Genomic DNA, 24,052 nt, shown 5'->3' with positions numbered 1-24,052 from the left:
ACTCTCTGGACTCACTGCAGTGCATCCCCAGTGGTGCCACTGCACTCTGTGGACTCACTGCACTGCATCCCCAGTGGTGCCAGTGAACTCTCTGGAGTCACTGCGCTGCATCCCCAGTGGTGCCAGTGTACTCTCTGGAGTCACTGCAGTGCATCCCCAGTGGTGCCAGTGCACTCCCTGGACTCACTGCAGTGCATCCCCAGTGGTGCCAGTGCAGTCTCTGGACTCACTGCAGTGCATCCCCAGTGGTGCCAGTGCACTCTCTGGACTCAATGCAGTGCATCCCCAGTGGTCCCAGTGCACTCTCTGGACTCACTGCACTGCATCCCCAGTGGTGCCAGTGCACTCTCTGGACTCACTGCTCTGCATCCAGAGTGGTGACAGTGCACTCTCTGGACTCACTGCACTGCATCCCCAGTGGTGCCAGTGCACTCTCTGGACTCACTGCACGGCATCCCCAGTGGTGCCAGTGCACTCTCTGGACTCACTGCAGTGCATCCCCAGTGGTGCCAGTGCACTCTCTGGACTCACTGCACTGCATCCCCAGTGGTGCCAGTGAAATCTCTGGACTCACTGGGGTACATCCCCAGTGGTGCCAGTGCACTCTCTGGACTCACTGCGCTGCATTCCCTTGGTGCCAGGGTACTCTCTGGACTCAATGCACTGCATCCCCAGTGGTGCCAGTGCACTCTCTGGAGTCACTGCACTGCATCCCCAGTGGTGCCAGTGCACTCTCTGGACTCACTGCACTGCATTCCCAAGGTGCCAGTGCACTCTCTGGACTCACTGCACTGCATCCCCAGTGGTGCCAGTGCACTCTCTGGACTCACTGCACTGCATACCCAGTGGTGCCAGTGCACTCTCTGGACTCACTGCAGTGCATCCCCAGTGGTGCCACTGCACTCTCTGGACTCACTGCACTGCATTCCCAAGGTGCCTGTGCACTCTCTGGACTCACTGCAGTGCATCCCCAGTGGTGCCAGTGCACTCTCTGGAGTCACTGCAGTGCATCCCCAGTGGTGCTAGTGCACTCTCTGGACTCACTGCACTACATCCCCAGTGGTGCCAGTGCACTCTCTGGATTCAATGCACTGCATCCCCAGTGGTGCCAGTGCACTCTCTGCACTCACTGCAGTGCATCCCCAGTGGTGCCAGTGCACTCTCTGGAGTCACTGCAGTGCATCCCCAGTGGTGCCAGTGCACTCTCTGGACTCACTGCACTGCATCCCCAGTGGTGCCAGTGCACTCTCTGGATTCACTGCACTGCATCCCCTGTGGTGCCAGTGCACTCTCTGGACTCACTGCACTGCATCCCCAGTGGTGCCAGTGCACTCTCTGGACTCACTGCAGTGCATCCCCAGTGGTGCCAGTGCACTCTCTGGATTCACTGCACTGCATCCCCAGTGGTGCCAGTGCACTCTCTGGACTCACTGTACTGCATGCCCAGTGGTGCCAGTGCACTCTCTGGAGATTCACTGCACTGCATCCCCAGTGGTGCCAGTGCACTCTCTGTACTCACTGCACTGCATCCCCAGTGGTGCCAGTGCACTCTCTGGATTCATTGCACTGCATCCCCAGTAGTGCCAGTGCACTCTCTGGACTCACTGCAGTGCATCCCCAGTGGTGCCAGTGCACTCTCTGGACTCAATGCAATGCATCCCTAGTGTTGCCAGTGCACTCTCTGGACTCACTGCACTGCATCCCCTGTGGTGCCAATGCACTCTCTGGACTCACTGCAGTGCATCCGCAGTGGTGCCAGTGCACTCTCTGGAGTCACTGCACTGCATCCCCAGTGCTGCCAGTGCACTCTCTGGACTCACTGCAGTGCATCCCCAGTGGTGCCAGTGCACTCTCTGGACTCACTGCAGTGCATCCTCAGTGATGCCAGTGCACTCTCTGGATTCACTGCACTGCATCCGCAGTGGTGCCAGTGAAATCTCTGGACTCACTGGGCTACATCCCCAGTGGTGCCAGTGCACTCTCTGGACTCACTGCGCTGCATTGCCTTGGTGCCAGTGTACTCTCTGGACTCAATGCACTGCATCCCCAGTGGTGCCAGTGCACTCTCTGGAGTCACTGCACTGCATCCCCAGTGGTGCCAGTGCACTCTCTGGACTCACTGCACTGCATTCCCAAGGTGCCAGTGCACTCTCTGGACTCACTGCACTGCATCCCCAGTGGTGCCAGTGCACTCTCTGGACTCACTGCACTGCATACCCAGTGGTGCCAGTGCACTCTCTGGACTCACTGCAGTGCATCCCCAGTGGTGCCACTGCACTCTGTGGACTCACTGCACTGCATCCCCAGTGGTGCCAGTGAACTCTCTGGAGTCACTGCGCTGCATCCCCAGTGGTGCCAGTGTACTCTCTGGAGTCACTGCAGTGCATCCCCAGTGGTGCCAGTGCACTCCCTGGACTCACTGCAGTGCATCCCCAGTGGTGCCAGTGCAGTCTCTGGACTCACTGCAGTGCATCCCCAGTGGTGCCAGTGCACTCTCTGGACTCAATGCAGTGCATCCCCAGTGGTCCCAGTGCACTCTCTGGACTCACTGCACTGCATCCCCAGTGGTGCCAGTGCACTCTCTGGACTCACTGCTCTGCATCCAGAGTGGTGACAGTGCACTCTCTGGACTCACTGCACTGCATCCCCAGTGGTGCCAGTGCACTCTCTGGACTCACTGCACGGCATCCCCAGTGGTGCCAGTGCACTCTCTGGACTCACTGCAGTGCATCCCCAGTGGTGCCAGTGCACTCTCTGGACTCACTGCACTGCATCCCCAGTGGTGCCAGTGAAATCTCTGGACTCACTGGGGTACATCCCCAGTGGTGCCAGTGCACTCTCTGGACTCACTGCGCTGCATTCCCTTGGTGCCAGTGTACTCTCTGGACTCAATGCACTGCATCCCCAGTGGTGCCAGTGCACTCTCTGGAGTCACTGCACTGCATCCCCAGTGGTGCCAGTGCAGTCTCTGGACTCACTGCACTGCATTCCCAAGGTGCCAGTGCACTCTCTGGACTCACTGCACTGCATCCCCAGTGGTGCCAGTGCACTCTCTGGACTCACTGCACTGCATACCCAGTGGTGCCAGTGCACTCTCTGGACTCACTGCAGTGCATCCCCAGTGGTGCCACTGCACTCTCTGGACTCACTGCACTGCATTCCCAAGGTGCCTGTGCACTCTCTGGACTCACTGCAGTGCATCCCCAGTGGTGCCAGTGCACTCTCTGGAGTCACTGCAGTGCATCCCCAGTGGTGCTAGTGCACTCTCTGGACTCACTGCACTACATCCCCAGTGGTGCCAGTGCACTCTCTGGATTCAATGCACTGCATCCCCAGTGGTGCCAGTGCACTCTCTGCACTCACTGCAGTGCATCCCCAGTGGTGCCAGTGCACTCTCTGGAGTCACTGCAGTGCATCCCCAGTGGTGCCAGTGCACTCTCTGGACTCACTGCACTGCATCCCCAGTGGTGCCAGTGCACTCTCTGGATTCACTGCACTGCATCCCCTGTGGTGCCAGTGCACTCTCTGGACTCACTGCACTGCATCCCCAGTGGTGCCAGTGCACTCTCTGGACTCACTGCAGTGCATCCCCAGTGGTGCCAGTGCACTCTCTGGATTCACTGCACTGCATCCCCAGTGGTGCCAGTGCACTCTCTGGACTCACTGTACTGCATGCCCAGTGGTGCCAGTGCACTCTCTGGAGATTCACTGCACTGCATCCCCAGTGGTGCCAGTGCACTCTCTGTACTCACTGCACTGCATCCCCAGTGGTGCCAGTGCACTCTCTGGATTCATTGCACTGCATCCCCAGTAGTGCCAGTGCACTCTCTGGACTCACTGCAGTGCATCCCCAGTGGTGCCAGTGCACTCTCTGGACTCAATGCAATGCATCCCTAGTGTTGCCAGTGCACTCTCTGGACTCACTGCACTGCATCCCCTGTGGTGCCAATGCACTCTCTGGACTCACTGCAGTGCATCCGCAGTGGTGCCAGTGCACTCTGTGGACTCACTGCACTGCATCCCCAGTGGTGCCAGTGCACTCTCTGGAGTCACTGCAGTCCATCACCAGTGGTGCCAGTGCACTCTCTGGACTCACTGCACTGCATCACCAGTGTGCCAGTGCACTCTCTGGAGTCACTGCACTGCATCCCCAGTGGTTCCAGTGCACTCTCTGGACTCACTGCACTGCATCCCCAGTGGTGCCAGTGCACTCTCTGGAGTCACTGCACTGCATCCCCAGTGGTTCCAGTGCACTCTATGGGCTCACTGTACTGCATCCCCTGAGGTGCCAGTGCACTCTCTGGAGTCACTGCAGTGCATCCCCAGTGGTGCTAGTGCACTCTCTGGACTCACTGCAGTGCATCCCCAGTGGTGCCAGTGCACTCTCTGGACTCACTGCAGTGCATCCTCAGTGATGCCAGTGCACTCTCTGGATTCACTGCAGTGCATCCGCAGTGGTGCCAGTGCACTCTGTGGACTCACTGCAGTGCATCCTCAGTGATGCCAGTGCACTCTCTGGATTCACTGCACTGCATCCCCAGTGGTGCCAGTGCACTCTATGGACTCACTGTGCTGCATCCCCAGTGGTGCCAGTGCACTCTCTTGACTCACTGCAGTGCATCCCCAGTGGTGCAAGTGCAGTCTCTGGACTCACTGCAGTGCATACGAATTCGTGCCAGTGCAATTTCTGGACTCACTGCAGTGCATCCCCAGTGGTGCCAGTGCCCTCTCTGGACTCACTGCACTGCATCCCCAGTGGTGCCAGTGCACTCTCTGGACTCACTGCAGTGCATCCCCAGTGGTGCCAGTGCACTCTCTGGATTCACTGCAGTGCATCCCCAGTGGTTCCAGTGCACTCTCTGGACTCAGTGCAGTGCATCGCCACTGGTGCCAGTGCACTCTCTGGACTCACTGCAGTGTATCACCAGTGGTGCCAGTGCACTCTCTGGACTCACTGCACTGCATCCGCAGTGGTGCCAGTGCACTCTCTGGACTCACTGCAGTGCATCCCCAGTGGTGCCAGTGCACTCTCTGGACTCACTGCAGTGCATCCGCAGTGGTGCCAGTGCACTCTCTGGACTCACTGCAGTGCATCCCCAGTGGTGCCAGTGCACTCTGCAGACTCACTGCAGTACATCCCCGGTGGTTCCAGTGCACTCTCTGGACTCACTGCACTGCATCCCCAGTGGTGCCAGTGCACTCTCTGGACTCACTGCACTGCATCCGCAGTGGTGCCAGTGCACTCTCTGGACTCACTGCACTGCATCTTCAGTGGTTCCAGTGCAGTCTCTGGAGTCACTGCAGTGCATCCCCAGTGGTGCCAGTGAAATCTCTGGACTCACCGGGGTACATCCCCAGTGGTGCCTGTGCACTCTATGGACTCACTGCGCTGCATTCCCTTGGTGCCAGTGTACTCTCTGGACTCAATGAACTGCATCCCCAGTGGTGCCAGTGCACTCTCTGGACTCACTGCACTGCATCCCCAAGGTGCCTGTGCACTCTCTGGACTCACTGCACTGCATCCCCAAGGTGCCAGTGCACTCTCTGGACTCACTGCAGTGCATCCCCAGTGGTGCCAGTGCACTCTCTGGAGTCACTGCACTGCATCCCCAGTGGTGCCTGTGCACTCTCTGGACTCACTGCACTGCATCCCCAGTGGTGCCAGTGCACTCTCTGGATTCAATGCACTGCATCCCCAGTGGTGCCAGTGCACTCTCTGGACTCACTGCACTGCATCCCCAGTGGTGCCAGTGCATTCTCTGGACTCACTGCAGTGCATCCCCAGTGGTGCCAGTGCACTCTCTGGACTCACTGCACTGCATCCCCAGTGGTGCCAGTGCACTCTCTGGACTCACTGCACTGCATCCCCAGTGGTGCCAGTGCACTCTCTGGATTCACTGCACTGCATCCCCAGTGGTGCCAGTGCACTCTCTGGACTCACTGTACTGCATGCCCAGTGGTGCCAGAGCACTCTCTGGATTCACTGCACTGCATCCCCAGTGGTGCCAGTGCACTCTCTGGACTCACTGCACTGCATCCCCAGTGGTGCCAGTGCACTCTCTGGATTCATTGCACTGCATCCCCAGTAGTGCCAATGCACTCTCTGGACTCAATGCAATGCATCCCCTGTGGTGCCAGTGAAATCTCTGGACTCACTGGGGTACATCCCCAGTGGTGCCAGTGCACTCTCTGTACCCACTGCACTGCATCCCCAGTGGTGCCAGTGCACTCTCTGGACTCACTGCAGTGCATCGCCAGTGGTGCCAGTGCACTCTCCGGACTCACTGCACTGCATCCCCAGTGGTGCCAGTGCACTCTATGGGCTCACTGCACTGCATCCCCTGAGGTGCCATTGCACTCTGTGGACCCACTGAAGTGCATCCCGAGTGGTGCCAGTGCACTCTCTGGATTCACTGCACTGCATCCCCAGTGGTGCCAGTGCACTCTCTGGACTCACTGCAGTGCATCCCCAGTGGTGCCAGTGCACTCTCTGGATTCAATGCACTGCATCCCCAGTGGTGCCAGTGCACTCTCTGGATTCACTGCACTGCATCCCCAGTGGTGCCAGTGCACTCTCTGGACTCACTGCAGTGCATCCTCAGTGGTGCCAGTGCACTCTCTGGACTCACTGCACTGCATCCCCAGTGGTGCCAATGCACTCTCTGGACTCACTGCACTGCATCCGCAGTGGTGCCAGTGCAGTCTCTGGACTCACTGCAGTGCATCCCCAATGGTGCCAGTGCAGTCTCTGGACTCACTGCGCTGCATCCCCAGTCGTGCCAGTGCAATCTCTGGACTCACTGCAGTGCATCCCCAATGGTGCCACTGCCCTCTCTGGACTCACTGCACTGCATCCCCAGTGGTGCCAGTGCACTCTCTGGTGTCACTGCACTGCATGCCCAGTGGTGCCAGTGCACTCTCTGGATTCACTGCACTGCATCCCCAGTGGTGCCAGTGCACTCTCTGTACCCACTGCACTGCATCCCCAGTGGTGCCAGTGCACTCTCTGGATTCATTGCACTGCATCCCCAGTGGTGCCAGTGCACTCTCTGGACTCACTGCAGTGCATCGCCAGTGGTGCCAGTGCACTCTCCGGACTCAATGCAATGCATCCCTACTGTTGCCAGTGCACTCTCTGGACTCACTGCACTGCATCCCCTGTGGTGCCAGTGCACTCTATGGACTCACTGCACTGCATCCCCAGTGGTGCCTGTGCACTCTCTGGACTCACTGCACTGCATCCCCAGTGGTGCCAGTGCACTCTATGGGCTCACTGCACTGCATCCCCTGAGGTGCCATTGCACTCTATGGACTCACTGCAGTGCATCCCCAGTGGTGCCAGTGCACTCTCTGGATTCACTGCACTGCATCCCCAGTGGTGCCAGTGCACTCTCTGGACTCACTGCACTGCATCCCCAGTGGTGCCAGTGCACTCTCTGGACTCACTGCACTGCATCCCCAGTGGTGCCAATGCACTCTCTGGACTCACTGCACTGCATCCCCAGTGGTGCCAGTGCACTCTGTGGACTCACTGCACTGCATCCCCAGTGGTGCCAGTGCACTCTCTGGATTCATTGCGCTGCATCCCCAGTGGTGCCAGTGTACTCTCTGGACTCACTGCACTGCATTCCCTGTGGTGCCAGTGCACTCTCTGGACTCACTGCAGTGCATCCCCAGTGGTGCCAGTGCACTCTGTGGACTCACTGCACTGCATCCCAAGTGGTGCCAGTGAACTCTCTGGACTCACTGCAGTGCATCCCCAGTGGTGCCAGTGCACTCTCTGGACTCACTGCAGTGCATCCTCAGTGGTGCCAGTGCACTCTCTGGATTCACTGCACTGCATCCGCAGTCGTGCCAGTGCACTCTCTGGAGTCACTGCAGTGCATCCCCAGTGGTGCCAGTGCACTCTCTGGAGTCACTGCAGTGCATCCCCAATGGTGCCAGTGCAGTCTCTGGACTCACTGCGCTGCATCCTCAGTCGTGCCAGTGCAATCTCTGGACTCACTGCACTGCATCCCCAATGGTGCCACTGCTCTCTGGACTCACTGCACTGCATCCCCAGTGGTGCCAGTGCACTCTCTGGAGTCACTGCAGTGCATCCCCAGTGGTGCCAGTGCACTCTCTGGACTCACTGCACTGCATACCCAGTGGTGCCAGTGCACTCTCTGGAGTCACTGCAGTGCATCCCCAGTGGTGCCAGTGCACTCTCTGGACTCACTGCACTGCATCCCCAGTGGTGCCAGTGCACTCTCTGGACTCACTGCACTGCATCCCCAGTGCTGCCAGTGCACTCTCTGGACTCACTGCAGTGCATCCCCAGTGGTGCCAATGCACTCTCTGGACTCACTGCACTGCATCCCCAGTGGTGCCAGTGCACTCTCTGGATTCAATGCACTGCATCCCCAGTGGTGCCAGTGCACTCTCTGGACTCACTGCACTGCATCCCCAGTGGTGCCAGTGCACTCTCTGGACTCACTGCACTGCATCCCCGGTGTTGCCAGTGCACTCTATGGAGTCACTGCACTGCATCCCCAGTGGTGCCAGTGCACTCTCTGGACTCACTGCACTGCATCCCCAGTGGTGCCAGTGCACTCTCTGGATTCACTACACTGCATCCCCAGTGGTGCCAGTGCACTCTCTGGACTCACTGCACTGCATCCCTAGTGGTGCCAGTGCACTCTCTGGACTCACTGCAGTGCATCCCCAGTGGTGCCAGTGCACTCTCTGGACTCACTGCACTGCATCCCCAGTGGTGCCAGTGCACTCTCTGTACTCACTGCACTGCATCCCCAGTGGTGCCAGTGCACTCTCTGGATTCATTGCACTGCATCCCCAATGGTGCCAGTGCACTCTCTGGACTCACTGCAGTGCATCCCCTGTGGTGCCAGTGCACTCTCCGGACTCAATGCAATGCATCCCTACTGTTGCCAGTGCACTCTCTGGTCTCATTGTACTGCATCCCCTGTGGTGCCAGTGCACTCTGTGTACTCACTGCACTGCATTCCCAGTGGTGCCAGTGCACTCTGTGGACTCACTGCACTGCATCCCCAGTGGTGACAGTGCACTCTCTGGACTCACTGCACTGCATCCCCAGTGGTGCCAGTGCACTCTCTGAACTCACTGCACTGCATCCCCAGTGCTGCCAGTGCACTCTCTGGACTCACTGCACTGCATAACCAGTGGTGGCAGTGCACTCTCTGGACTCACTGCGCTGCATCCCCAGTCGTGCCAGTGCAATCTCTGGACTCACTGCACTGCATCCCCAATGGTGCCACTGCCCTCTCTGGACTCACTGCACTGCATCCCCAGTGGTGCCAGTGCACTCTCTGGAGTCACTGCAGTGCATCCCCAGTGGTGCCAGTGCACTCTCTGGACTCACTGCACTGCATACCCAGTGGTGCCAGTGCACTCTCTGGAGTCACTGCAGTGCATCCCCAGTGGTGCCAGTGCACTCTCTGGACTCACTGCACTGCATCCCCAGTGGTGCCAGTGCACTCTCTGGACTCACTGCACTGCATCCCCAGTGCTGCCAGTGCACTCTCTGGACTCACTGCAGTGCATCCCCAGTGGTGCCAGTGCACTCTCTGGACTCACTGCACTGCATCCCCAGTGGTGCCAGTGCACTCTCTGGATTCAATGCACTGCATCCCCAGTGGTGCCAGTGCACTCTCTGGACTCACTGCACTGCATCCCCAGTGGTGCCAGTGCACTCTCTGGACTCACTGCACTGCATCCCCGGTGTTGCCAGTGCACTCTATGGAGTCACTGCACTGCATCCCCAGTGGTGCCAGTGCACTCTCTGGACTCACTGCACTGCATCCCCAGTGGTGCCAGTGCACTCTCTGGATTCACTACACTGCATCCCCAGTGGTGCCAGTGCACTCTCTGGACTCACTGCACTGCATCCCTAGTGGTGCCAGTGCACTCTCTGGACTCACTGCAGTGCATCCCCAGTGGTGCCAGTGCACTCTCTGGACTCACTGCACTGCATCCCCAGTGGTGCCAGTGCACTCTCTGTACTCACTGCACTGCATCCCCAGTGGTGCCAGTGCACTCTCTGGATTCATTGCACTGCATCCCCAATGGTGCCAGTGCAGTCTCTGGACTCACTGCAGTGCATCCCCTGTGGTGCCAGTGCACTCTCCGGACTCAATGCAATGCATCCCTACTGTTGCCAGGGCACTCTCTGGTCTCATTGCACTGAATCCCCTGTGGTGCCAGTGCACTCTGTGTACTCACTGCACTGCATTCCCAGTGGTGCCAGTGCACTCTGTGGACTCACTGCACTGCATCCCCAGTGGTGACAGTGCACTCTCTGGACTCACTGCACTGCATCCCCAGTGGTGCCAGTGCACTCTCTGAACTCACTGCACTGCATCCCCAGTGCTGCCAGTGCACTCTCTGGACTCACTGCACTGCATAACCAGTTGTGGCAGTGCACTCTCTGGACTCACTGCAGTGCATCCCCAGTGGTGCCAGTGCACTCTCTGGACTCACTGCACTGCATCCCCAGTGGTGCCAGTGCACTCTCTGGATTCAATGCACTGCATCCCCAGTGGTGCCAGTGCACTCTCTGGACTCACTGCACTGCATCCCCAGTGGTGCCAGTGCACTCTCTGGACTCACTGCACTGCATCCCCGGTGTTGCCAGTGCACTCTATGGACTCACTGCACTGCATGCCCAGTGGTGCCAGTGCACTCTCTGGATTCACTGCACTGCATCCCCAGTGGTGCCAGTGCACTCTCTGGACTCACTGCACTGCATTCCCAGTGGTGCCAGTGCACTCTCTGGAGTCACTGCACTGCATCCCCAGTGGTGCCAGTGCACTCTCTGGACTCACTGCACTGCATCCCCAGTGGTGCCAGTGCACTCTCTGGACTCAATGCAATGCATCCCTACTGTTGCCAGTGCACTCTCTGGACTCACTGCACTGCATCCCCTGTGGTGCCAGTGCACTCTCTGGACTCACTGCACTGCATCCCCAGTGGTGCCAGTGCACTCTCTGGAGTCACTGCACTGCATCCCCAGTGGTGCCAGTGCACTCTCTGGACTCACTGCACTGCATCCGCAGTGGTGCCAGTGAAATCTCTGGACTCACTGCACTGCATCCCCAGTGGTGCCAGTGCACTCTCTGGATTCAATGCACTGCATCCCCAGTGGTGCCAGTGCACTCTCTGGAGTCACTGCAGTGCATCCCCAGTCGTGCCAGTGCAATCTCTGGACTCACTGGGGTACATCCCAGGTGGTGCCAGTGCACTCTATGGACTCACTGCGCTGCATTCCCTTGGTGGCAGTGTACTCTCTGGACTCACTGCACTGCATCCCCACTGGTGCCAGTGCACTCTCTGGAGTCACTGCAGTGCATCCCCAGTGGTGCCAGTGCACTCTCTGGACTCACTGCAGTGCATCCCCAGTGGTGCCAGTGCACTCTCTGGATTCACTGCACTGCATCCCCAGTGGTGCCAGTGCACTCTCTGGACTCACTGCACTGCATCCCCAGTGGTGCCAGTGCACTCTCTGGACTCACTGCACTGCATCCCCAGTGGTGCCAGTGCACTCTCTGGATTCATTGCACTGCATCCCCAGTAGTGCCAGTGCACTCTCTGGACTCACTGCAGTGCATCGCCAGTGGTGCCAGTGCACTCTCTGGACTCAATGCAATGCATCCCTAGTGTTGCCAGTGCACTCTCTGGACTCACTGCACTGCATCCCCAGTGGTGCCAGTGCACTCTCTGGACTCACTGCAGTGCATCCGCAGTGGTGCCAGTGCACTCTGTGGAATCACTGCACTGCATCCCAAGTGGTGCCAGTGCACTCTCTGGACTCACTGCACTGCATCCCCAGTGGTGCCAGTGCACTCTCTGGACTCACTGCACTGCATCCCCAGTGGTGCCAGTGCACTCTCTGGACTCACTGCACTGCATCCCCTGTGGTGCCAGTGCACTCTCTGGACTCACTGCACTGCATCCCCAGTGGTGCCAGTGCACTCTCTGGACTCACTGCAGTGCATCCCCAGTGGTGCCAGTGCACTCTCTGGATTCACTGCACTGCATCACCTGTGGTGCCAGTGCACTCTCTGGACTCACTGCACTGCATCCCCAGTGGTGCCAGTGCACTCTCTGGACTCACTGCAGTGCATCCCCAGTGGTGCCAGTACACTCTCTGGATTCACTGCACTGCATCCCCAGTGGTGCCAGTGCACTCTCTGGACTCACTGCACTGCATCCCCAGTGGTGCCAGTGCACTCTCTGGATTCAATGCACTGCATCCCCAGTGGTGCCAGTGCACTCTCTGGAGTCACTGCAGTGCATCCCCAGTCGTGCCAGTGCAATCTCTGGACTCACTGGGGTACATCCCAGGTGGTGCCAGTGCACTCTATGGACTCACTGCGCTGCATTCCCTTGGTGGCAGTGTACTCTCTGGACTCACTGCACTGCATCCCCACTGGTGCCAGTGCACTCTCTGGACTGACTGCACTGCATCCCCAGTGGTGCCAGTGCACTCTCTGGACTCACTGCAGTGCATCCCCAGTGGTGCCAGTGCACTCTCTGGATTCACTGCACTGCATCCCCAGTGGTGCCAGTGCACTCTCTGGACTCACTGCACTGCATCCCCAGTGGTGCCAGTGCACTCTCTGTACTCACTGCACTGCATCCCCAGTGGTGCCAGTGCACTCTCTGGATTCATTGCACTGCATCCCCAGTAGTGCCAGTGCACTCTCTGGACTCACTGCAGTGCATCGCCAGTGGTGCCAGTGCACTCTCTGGACTCAATGCAATGCATCCCTAGTGTTGCCAGTGCACTCTCTGGACTCACTGCACTGCATCCCCAGTGGTGCCAGTGCACTCTCTGGACTCACTGCAGTGCATCCGCAGTGGTGCCAGTGCACTCTGTGGAATCACTGCACTGCATCCCAAGTGGTGCCAGTGCACTCTCTGGACTCACTGCACTGCATCCCCAGTGGTGCCAGTGCACTCTCTGGACTCACTGCACTGCATCCCCAGTGGTGCCAGTGCACTCTCTGCACTCACTGCACTGCATCCCCTGTGGTGCCAGTGCACTCTCTGGACTCACTGCACTGCATCCCCAGTGGTGCCAGTGCACTCTCTGGACTCACTGCAGTGCATCCCCAGTGGTGCCAGTGCACTCTCTGGATTCACTGCACTGCATCACCTGTGGTGCCAGTGCACTCTCTGGACTCACTGCACTGCATCCCCAGTGGTGCCAGTGCACTCTCTGGACTCACTGCAGTGCATCCCCAGTGGTGCCAGTACACTCTCTGGATTCACTGCACTGCATCCCCAGTGGTGCCAGTGCACTCTCTGGACTCACTGCACTGCATCCCCAGTGGTGCCAGTGCACTCTCTGGATTCATTGCACTGCATCCCCAGTAGTGCCAGTGCACTCTCTGGACTCAATGCAATGCATCCCTAGTGTTGCCAGTGCACTCTGTGGACTCACTGCACTGCATCCCCTGTGGTGCCAATGCACTCTCTGGACTCACTGCACTGCATCCCCAGTGGTGCCAGTGCACTCTGTCTACTCACTGCACTGCATCCCCAGTGGTGCCAGTGAACTCTCTGGAGTCACTGCGCTGCATCCCCAGTGGTGCCAGTGTACTCTCTGGAGTCACTGCAGTGCATCCCCAGTGGTGCCAGTGCACTCCCTGGACTCACTGCAGTGCATCCCCAGTGGTGCCAGTGCAGTCTCTGGACTCACTGCAGTGCATCCCCAGTGGTGCCAGTGCACTCTCTGGACTCAATGCAGTGCATCCCCAGTGGTCCCAGTGCACTCTCTGGACTCACTGCACTGCATCCCCAGTGGTGCCAGTGCACTCTCTGGACTCACTGCTCTGCATCCAGAGTGGTGACTGTGCACTCTCTGGACTCACTGCACGGCATCCCCAGTGGTGCCAGTGCACTCTCTGGACTCACTGCAGTGCATCCCCAGTGGTGCCAGTGCACTCTCTGGACTCACTGCACTGCATCCCCAGTGGTGCCAGTGAAATCTCTGGACTCACTGGGGTACATCCCCAGTGGTGCCAGTGCACTCTCTGGACTCACTGCACTGCATCCCCAGTGGTGCCAGTGCACTCTCTGGATTCAATGCACTGCATCCCCAGTGGTGTCAGTGCACTCTCTGGACTCACTGCACTGCATCCCCAGTGGTGCCAGTGCACTCTCTGGACTCACTGCACTGCATTCCCAAGGTGCCAGTGCACTCTCTGGACTCACTGCACTGCATCCCCAGTGGTGCCAGTGCACTCTCTGGACTCACTGCACTGCATACCCAGTGGTGCCAGTGCACTCTCTGGACTCACTGCAGTGCATCCCCAGTGGTGCCACTGCACTCTGTGGACTCACTGCACTGCATCCCCAGTGGTGCCAGTGAACTCTCTGGAGTCACTGCGCTGCATCCCCAGTGGTGCCAGTGTACTCTCTGGAGTCACTGCAGTGCATCCCCAGTGGTGCCAGTGCACTCCCTGGACTCACTGCAGTGCATCCCCAGTGGTGCCAGTGCACTCTCTGGACTCACTGCAGTGCATCCCCAGTGGTGCCAGTGCAGTCTCTGGACTCAATGCAGTGCATCCCCAGTGGTCCCAGTGCACTCTCTGGACTCACTGCAGTGCATCCCCAGTGGTGCCAGTGCACTCTCTGGACTCACTGCTCTGCATCCAGAGTGGTGACAGTGCACTCTCTGGACTCACTGCACTGCATCCCCAGTGGTGCCAGTGCACTCTCTGGACTCACTGCACGGCATCCCCAGTGGTGCCAGTGCACTCTCTGGACTCACTGCAGTGCATCCCCAGTGGTGCCAGTGCACTCTCTGGACTCACTGCACTGCATCCCCAGTGGTGCCAGTGAAATCTCTGGACTCACTGGGGTACATCCCCAGTGGTGCCAGTGCACTCTCTGGACTCACTGCGCTGCATTCCCTTGGTGCCAGTGTACTCTCTGGAGTCACTGCACTGCATCCCCAGTGGTGCCAGTGCACTCTCTGGACTCACTGCACTGCATTCCCAAGGTGCCAGTGCACTCTCTGGACTCACTGCACTGCATCCCCAGTGGTGCCAGTGCACTCTCTGGACTCACTGCACTGCATACCCAGTGGTGCCAGTGCACTCTCTGGACTCACTGCAGTGCATCCCCAGTGGTGCCACTGCACTCTCTGGACTCACTGCACTGCATTCCCAAGGTGCCTGTGCACTCTCTGGACTCACTGCAGTGCATCCCCAGTGGTGCCAGGGCACTCTCTGGACTCACTGCACTGCATCCCCAATGGTGCTAGTGCACTCTCTGGACTCACTGCACTACATCCCCAGTGGTGCCAGTGCACTCTCTGGATTCAATGCACTGCATCCCCAGTGATGCCAGTGCACTCTCTGCACTCACTGCACTGCATCCACAGTGGTGCCAGTGCGCTCTCTGGACTCACTGCACTGCATCCCCAGTGGTGTCAGTGCACTCTCTGGACTCACTGCAGTGCATCCCCAGTGGTGACAGTGCACTCTCTGGATTCACTGCACTGCATCCCCTGTGGTGCCAGTGCACTCTCTGGACTCACTGCACTGCATCCCCAGTGGTGCCAGTGCACTCTCTGGACTCACTGCAGTGCATCCCCAGTGGTGCCAGTGCACTCTCTGGATTCACTGCACTGCATCCCCAGTGGTGCCAGTGCACTCTCTGGACTCACTGTACTGCATGCCCAGTGGTGCCAGTGCACTCTCTGGATTCACTGCACTGCATCCCCAGTGGTGCCAGTGCACTCTCTGTACTCACTGCACTGCATCCCCAGTGTTGCCAGTGCACTCTCTGGATTCATTGCACTGCATCCCCAGTAGTGCCAGTGCACTCTCTGGACTCACTGCAGTGCATCCCCAGTGGTGCCAGTGCACTCTCTGGACTCAATGCAATGCATCCCTAGTGTTGCCAGTGCACTCTCTGGACTCACTGCACTGCATCCCCTGTGGTGCCAATGCACTCTCTGGACTCACTGCAGTGCATCCGCAGTGGTGCCAGTGCACTCTGTGGACTCACTGCACTGCATCCCCAGTGGTGCCAGTGAACTCTCTGGACTCACTGCACTGCATCCCCAGTGGTGCCAGTGCACTCTCTGGACTCAGTGCAGTGCATCCCCAGCGGTGCCAGTGCACTCTCTGGAGTCACTGCACTGCATCCCCAGTGCTGCCAGTGCACTCTCTGGACTCACTGCAGTGCATCCCCAGTGGTGCCAGTGCACTCTCTGGACTCACTGCAGTGCATCCTCAGTGATGCCAGTGCACTCTCTGGATTCACTGCACTGCATCCGCAGTGGTGCCAGTGCACTCTCTGGAGTCACTGCAGTGCATCCCCAGTGGTGCCAGTGCACTCTCTGGACTCACTTCAGTGCATCCCCAATGGTGCCAGTGCAGTCTCTGGACTCACTGCACTGCATCCCCAGTCGTGCCAGTGCAATCTCTGGACTCACTGCAGTGCATCCCCAGTGGTGCCACTGCCCTCTCTGGACTCACTGCAGTGCATCCCCAGTGGTGCCAGTGCACTCTCTGGAGTCACTGCAGTGCATCACCAGTGGTGCCAGTGCACTCTCTGGACTCACTGCACTGCATCACCAGTGTGCCAGTGCACTCTCTGGACTCACTGCACTGCATCCCCAGTGGTTCCAGTGCACTCTCTGGACTCACTGCAGTGCATCGCCACTGGTGCCAGTGCACTCTCTGGACTCACTGCAATGCATCCCCAGTGGTGCCAGTGCACTCTCTGGACTCACTGCACTGCATCCCCAGTGGTGCCAGTGCACTTTATGGACTCACTGCACTGCATCCCCAGTGGTGCCTGTGCACTCTCTGGACTCACTGCACTGCATCCCCAGTGGTGCCAGTTCACTCTATGGGCTCACTGCACTGCATCCCCTGAGGTGCCATTGCACTCTATGGACTCACTGCAGTGCATCCCCAGTGGTGCCAGTGCACTCTCTGGATTCACTGCACTGCATCCCCAGTGGTGCCAGTGCACTCTCTGGACTTACTGCAGTGCATCCCCAGTGGTGCCAGTGCACTCTCTGGACTCACTGCCCTGCATCCCCAGTAGTGCCAGTGCACTCTCTGGACTCACTGCACTGCATCCCCAAGGTGCCAGTGCACTCTCTGGACTCACTGCACTGCATCACCAGTGGTGCCAGTGCACTCTCTGAACTCACTGCACTGCATCCCCAGTGGTGCCAGTGCACTTTCTGGACTCACTGCAGTGCATCCCCAGTGGTGCCAGTGCACTCTCTGGACTCACTGTTCTGCATCCCCAGTGGTGCCAGTGTACTCTCTGTACTCACTGCAGTGCATCCCCAGTGGTGCCAGTGCAGTCTCTGGACTCACTGCAGTGCATACGAATTCGTGCCAGTGCAATTTCTGGACTCACTGCAGTGCATCCCCAGTGGTGCCAGTGCCCTCTCTGGACTCACTGCACTGCATCCCCAGTGGTGCCAGTGCCCTCTCTGGATTCACTGCAGTGCATCCCCAGTGGTTCCAGTGCGCTCTCTGGACTCAGTGCAGTGCATCGCCACTGGTGCCAGTGCACTCTCTGGATTCATTGCACTGCATCCCCAGTAGTGCCAGTGCACTCTCTGGACTCACTGCAGTGCATCCCCAGTGGTGCCAGTGCACTCTATGGACTCACTGCACTGCATCCCCTGTGGTGCCAGTGCACTCTCTGGACTCACTGCAGTGCATCCCCAGCGGTGCCAGTGCACTCTCTGGAGTCACTGCACTGCATCCCCAGTGGTGCCAGTGCACTCTCTGGACTCACTGCAGTGCATCCCCAGTGGTGCCAGTGCACTCTCTGGACTCACTGCAGTGCATCCTCAGTGATGCCAGTGCACTCTCTGGATTCACTGCAGTGCATCCGCAGTGGTGCCAGTGCACTCTGTGGAGTCACTGCACTGCATCCCCAGTGGTGCCAGTGAACTCTCTGGACTCACTGCAGTGCATCCCCAGTGGTGCCAGTGCACTCTCTGGACTCACTGCACTGCATCCCCAGTGGTGCCAGTGCACTCTCTGGACTCACTGTGCTGCATCCCCAGTGGTGCCAGTGTACTCTCTTGACTCACTGCAGTGCATCCCCAGTGGTGCAAGTGCAGTCTCTGGACTCACTGCACTGCATCCCCAGTGGTGCCAGTGCACTCTCTGGACTCACTGCACTGCATCCCCAGTGTGCCAGTGCACTCTCTGGAGTCACTGCAGTGCATCCCCAGTGGTTCCAGTGCACTCTCTGGACTCACTGCAGTGCATCGCCACTGGTGCCAGTGCACTCTCTGGACTCACTGCAATGCATCCCCAGTGGTGGCAGTGCACTCTCTGGACTCACTGCACTGCATCCCCAGTGGTGCCAGTGCACTCTATGGACTCACTGCACTGCATCCCCAGTGGTGCCTGTGCACTCTCTGGACTCACTGCACTGCATCCCCAGTGGTGCCAGTGCACTCTATGGGCTCACTGCACTGCATCCCCTGAGGTGCCAGTGCACTCTCTGGACTCACTGCACTGCATCCCCAGTGGTGCCAGTGCACTCTCTGGACTCACTGCACTGCATCCCCAGTGGTGCCAGTGCACTCTCTGGACTCACTGCACTGCATGACCAGTGGTGCCAGTGCACTCTCTGGACTCACTGCACTGCATCCCCAGTGGTGCCAGTGCACTTTCTGGACTCACTGCAGTGCATCCCCAGTGGTGCCAGTGCAGTCTCTGGACTCACTGCAGTGCATACGAGTTCGTGCCAGTGCAATTTCTGGACTCACTGCAGTGCATCCCCAGTGGTGCCAGTGCCCTCTCTGGACTCACTGCACTGCATCCCCAGTGCTGCCAGTGCACTCTCTGGACTCACTGCAGTGCATCCCCAGTGGTTCCAGTGCACTCTCTGGACTCAGTGCTGTGCATCCCCAGTGGTTCCAGTGCACTCTCTGGACTCAGTGCTGTGCATCCCGAGTGGTGCCAGTGCACTCTCTGGACTCAATGCAGTGCATCCCCAGTGGTGCCAGTGCACTCTCTGGACTCACTGCACTGCATCCCCAGTGGTGCCAGTGCACTTTCTGGACTCACTGCAATGCATCCCCAGTGGTGGCAGTGCACTCTCTGGATTCGCTACACTGCATCCCCAGTGGTGCCAGTGCACTCTCTGGACTCACTGCAGTGCATCCCCAGTGGTGCCAGTGCACTCTCTGGACTCACTGCAGTGCATCGCCAGTGGTGCCAGTGCACTCTCTGGACTCACTGCACTGCATCCCCAGTGGTGCCAGTGCACTCTCTGGACTCACTGCACTGCATCCCCAGTGGTGCCAGTGCACTCTCTGGACTCACTGCACTGCATCCCCAGTGGAGCCAGTGCACTCTCTGGACTCACTGCAGTGCATCCCCTGTGGTGCCAGTGCACTCTCTGGAGTTACTGCTCTGCATCCAGAGTGGTGACAGTGCACTCTGTGGACTCACTGCAGTGCATCCCCAGTGGTGCCAGTGCAGTCTCAGGACTCACTGCAGTGCATCCCCAGTGGTGCCAGTGCACTCTCTGGACTCACTGCAGTGCATCGCCAGTGGTGCCAGTGCACTCTCTGGACTCACTGCACTGCATCCCCAGTGGTGCCAGTGCACTCTCTGGACTGACTGCTCTGCATCCAGAGTGGTGCCAGTGCACTCTCTGGACTCACTGCACTGCATCCCCAGTGGTGCCAGTGCACTCTCTGGACTCACTGCAGTGCATCCCCAGTGGTGCCAGTGCACTCTCTGGACTCACTGCAGTGCATCGCCAGTGGTGCCAGTGCACTCTCTGGATTCAATGCAATGCATCCCTAATGTTGCCAGTGTACTCTCTGGATTCACTGCACTGCATCTCCTATGATGCCAGTGCACTCTCTGGACTGACTGCACTGCATCCCCAGTGGTGCCAGTGCACTCTCTGGACTCACTGCAGTGCATCCCCAGTGGTGCCAGTGCACTCTCTGGACTCACTGCACTGCATCCCCTGTGGTGCCAGTGCACTCTGCGGACTCACTGCACTGCATCCCCAGTGGTGCCACTGCACTCTCTGGACTCACTGCACTGCATCCCCAGTGGTGCCAGTGCACTCTCTGGACTCAGTGCTCTGCATCTCCAGTGGTGCCAGTGCACTCTCTGCACTCACTGCGCTGCATCCCCAGTGGTGCCAGTGCACTCTCTGGACTCACTGCACTGCATCCCCAGTGGTGCCAGTGCACTCTCTGGACTCACTGCAGTGCATCCCCAGTGGTGCCAGTGCACTCTCTGGACTCACTGCGCTGCATCCCCAGTGGTGCCAGTGCATTCTCTGGACTCACTGCAGTGCATCGCCAGTGGTGCCAGTGCACTCTCTGGACTCACTGCACAGCATCCCCAGTGGTGCCAGTGCACTCTCTGGCCTCACTGCACTGCATCTCCAATGGTGCCTGTGAACTCTCTGGACTCAATGCAGTGCATTCCGAGGAGTGCCAGTGCACTCTCTGGACTCACTGCAATGCATCCCTAGTGTTGCCAGTGCACTCTCTGGATTCACTGCACTGCATCCCCAGTGGTGCCAGTCACTCTCTGGACTCACTGCACTGCATCCCCAGTGGTGCCAGTGCACTCTCTGGACTCACTGCAGTGCATCCCCAGTGGTGCCAGTGCACTCTCTGGACTCACTGCACTGCATCCCCAGTGGTGCCAGTGCACTCTCTGGACTCACTGCAGTGCATCCCCAGTGGCGCCAGTGCACTCTCTGCACTCACTGCGCTGCATCCCCACTGGTGCCAGTGCACTCTCTGGACTCACTGCACATCATCCGCAGTGGTGCCAGTGCACTCTCTGGAGTCACTGCGCTGCATCCCCAGTGGTGACAGAGCACTCTCTGGACTCACTGCACTGCATCCCCAGTGGTGCCAGTGACCTCTCTGGACTCACTGCAGTGCATCCCCAGTGGTGCCAGTGAACTCTCTGGACTCACTGCACTGCATCCCCAATGGTGCCAGTGCACTCTCTGGACTCAGTGCAGTGCATTCCGAGGAGTGCCAGTGAAATCTCTGGACTCACTGCAGTGCATCCCCAGTGGTGCCAGTGCACTCTCTGGACTCACTGCACTGCATCCCCAGTGGTGCCAGTGCACTCTCTGGAGTCACTGCAGTGCATCCCCAGTGGTGCCAGTGAACTCTCTGGACTCACTGCACTGCATCCCCAATGGTGCCTGTGCACTCTCTGGACTCAATGCAGTGCAATCCGAGGAGTGCCAGTGCACTCTCTGGACTCACTGCACTGCATCCCCAGTGGTGCCAGTGCACTCTCTGGACTCACTGCGCTGCATCCCCAGTGGTGACAGACCACTCTCTGGACTCAATGTAGTGCATCGCCAGTGGTGCCAGTGCACTCTCTGGACTCACTGCACAGCATCCCCAGTGGTGCCAGTGCACTCTCTGGACTCACTGCACTGCATCCCAAATGGTGCCTGTGAACACTCTGGACTCAATGCAGTGCATTCCGAGGAGTGCCAGTGCACTCTCTGGACTCACTGCAATGCATCCCTAGTGTTGCCAGTGCACTCTCTGGACTCACTGCACTGCATTCCCAAGGTGCCAGTGCACTCTCTGGATTCACTGCACTGCATCCCCAGTGGTGCAAGTGCACTCTCTGGACTCACTGCACTGCATCCCCAGTGGTGCCAGTGCACTCTCTGGACTCACTGCAGTGCATCCCCAGTGGTGCCAGTGCACTCTCTGGACTCACTGCACTGCATCCCCAAGGTGCCAGTGCACTCTCTGGACTCACTGCACTGCATCCCCAGTGGTGCCAGTGCACTCTCTGGACTCACTGCAGTGCATCCCCAGTGGTGGCAGTGCACTCTCTGGATTCACTGCACTGCATCCCCAGTGGTGCCAGTCACTCTCTGGACTCACTGCACTGCATCCCCAGTGGTGCCAGTGCACTCTCTGGACTCACTGCACTGCATCCCCAGTGGTGCCAGTGCACCTTCTGGAGTCACTGCGCTGCATCCCCAGTGGTGACAGAGCACTCTCTGGACCCACTGCAGTGCATCGCCAGTGGTGCCAGTGCACTCTCTGGAGTCACTGCAGTGCATCCCCAGTGGTGCCAGTGAACTCTCTGGACTCACTGCACTGCATCCCCAGTGGTGCCTGTGCACTCTCTGGACTCAATGCAGTGCATTCCGAGGAGTGCCAGTGCACTCTCTGGACTCACTGCAGTGCATCCCCAGTGGTGCCAGTGTACTCTCTGGACTCACTGCACTGCATCCCCAGTGGTGCCAGTGCACTCTCTGGACTCACTGCACTGCATCCCCAGTGGTGCCAGTGCACTCTGTGGACTCACTGCACTGCATCCCCAGTGGTGCCAGTGCACTCTCTGGACTCACTGCACTGCATCCCCAGTGGTGCCAGTGCACTCCCTGGATTCACTGCACTGCATCCCCAGTGGTGCCAGTGCACTCTCTGGACTCACTGCACTGCATCCCCAGTGGTGCCAGTGCACTCTCTGGATTCATTGCACTGCATCCCCAGTGGTGCCAGTGCACTCTCTGGACTCACTGCAGTGCATCGCCAGTGGTGCCAGTGCACTCTCTGGACTCAATGCAATGCATCCCCAGTGTTGCCAGTGCACTCTCTGGAGTCACTGCAGTGCATCCCCAGTGGTGCCAGTGCACTCTCTGGACTCACAGCAGTGCATCCCCAGTGGTGCCAGTGCACTCTCTGGACTCACTGCAGTGCATCCCCAGTGGTGCCAGTGCACTCTCTGCACTCACTGCGCTGCATCCCCAGTGGTTCCAGTGCACTCTCTGGACTCACTGCACTGCATCCCCAGTGGTGCCAGTGCACTCTCTGGACTCACTGCAGTGCATCCCCAGTGGTGCCAGTGCAGTCTCTGGAGTCACTGCACTGCATCCCCAGTGGTGCCAGTGCACTCTCTGGAGTCACTGCAGTGCATTCCCAGTGGTGCCAGTGCACTCTCTGGACTCACTGTAGTGCAACGCCAGTGGTGCCAGTGCACTCTCTGGACTCACTGCAGTGCATCCCCAGTGGTGCCAGTGAACTCTCTGGACTCACTGCACTGCATCCCCAATGGTGCCTGTGCACTCTCTGGACTCAATGCAGTGCATTCCGAGGAGTGCCAGTGCACTCTCTGGACTCACTGCACTGCATCCCGAGTGGTGCCAGCGCACTCTCTGGACTCACTGCAGTGCATCCCCAGTGGTGCCAGTGCACTCTCTGGACTCACTGCAGTGCATCCCCAGTGGTGCCAGTGCACTCTCTGGAGTCACTGCACTACATCCCCAGTGGTGCCAGTGCACTCTCTGGACTCACTGCAGTGCATCCCCAGAGGTGCCAGTGCACTCTCTGCAGTCATTGCACTGCATCCCCAGTGGTGCCAGTGCACTCTCTGGACTCACTGCCGTGCATCGCCAGTGGTGCCAGTGCACTCTCTGGACTCACTGCAGTGCATCCCGAGTGTTGCCAGTGCACTCTCTGGACTCACTGCAATGCATCCCCAGTGGTGCCAGTGCACTCTCTGGACTCACTGCACTGCATCCCCAGTGGTGCCAGTGCACTCTCTGGACTCGCTGCACTGCATCCCCAGTGGTGCCAGTGCACTCTCTGGACTCACTGCACTGCATCCCCAGTGGTGCCAGTGCACTCTCTGGACTCACTGCACTGCATTCCCTGTGGTGCCAGTGCACTCTCTGGACTCACTGCACTGCATCCGCAGTGGTGCCAGTGCACTCTCTGGACTCACTGCAGTGCATCCCCAGTGGTGCCAGTGCACTCTCTGGACTCACTGCAGTGCATCCGCAGTGGTGCCAGTGCACTCTCTGGACTCACTGCAGTGCATCCCCAGTGGTGCCAGTGCACTCTGCAGACTCACTGCAGTACATCCCCGGTGGTTCCAGTGCACTCTCTGGACTCACTGCACTGCATCCCCAGTGGTGCCAGTGCACTCTCTGGAGTCACTGCGCTGCATCCCTAGTGGTGCCAGTGTACTCTCTAGACTCACTGCAGTGCATCCCCAGTGGTGCC

Source organism: Anser cygnoides, unplaced genomic scaffold, assembly GCF_040182565.1.
Source record: "Anser cygnoides isolate HZ-2024a breed goose unplaced genomic scaffold, Taihu_goose_T2T_genome scaffold_42_1, whole genome shotgun sequence".
Lineage (NCBI taxonomy): Eukaryota > Metazoa > Chordata > Aves > Anseriformes > Anatidae > Anser > Anser cygnoides.
This window is presented reverse-complemented; position numbering follows the sequence as displayed.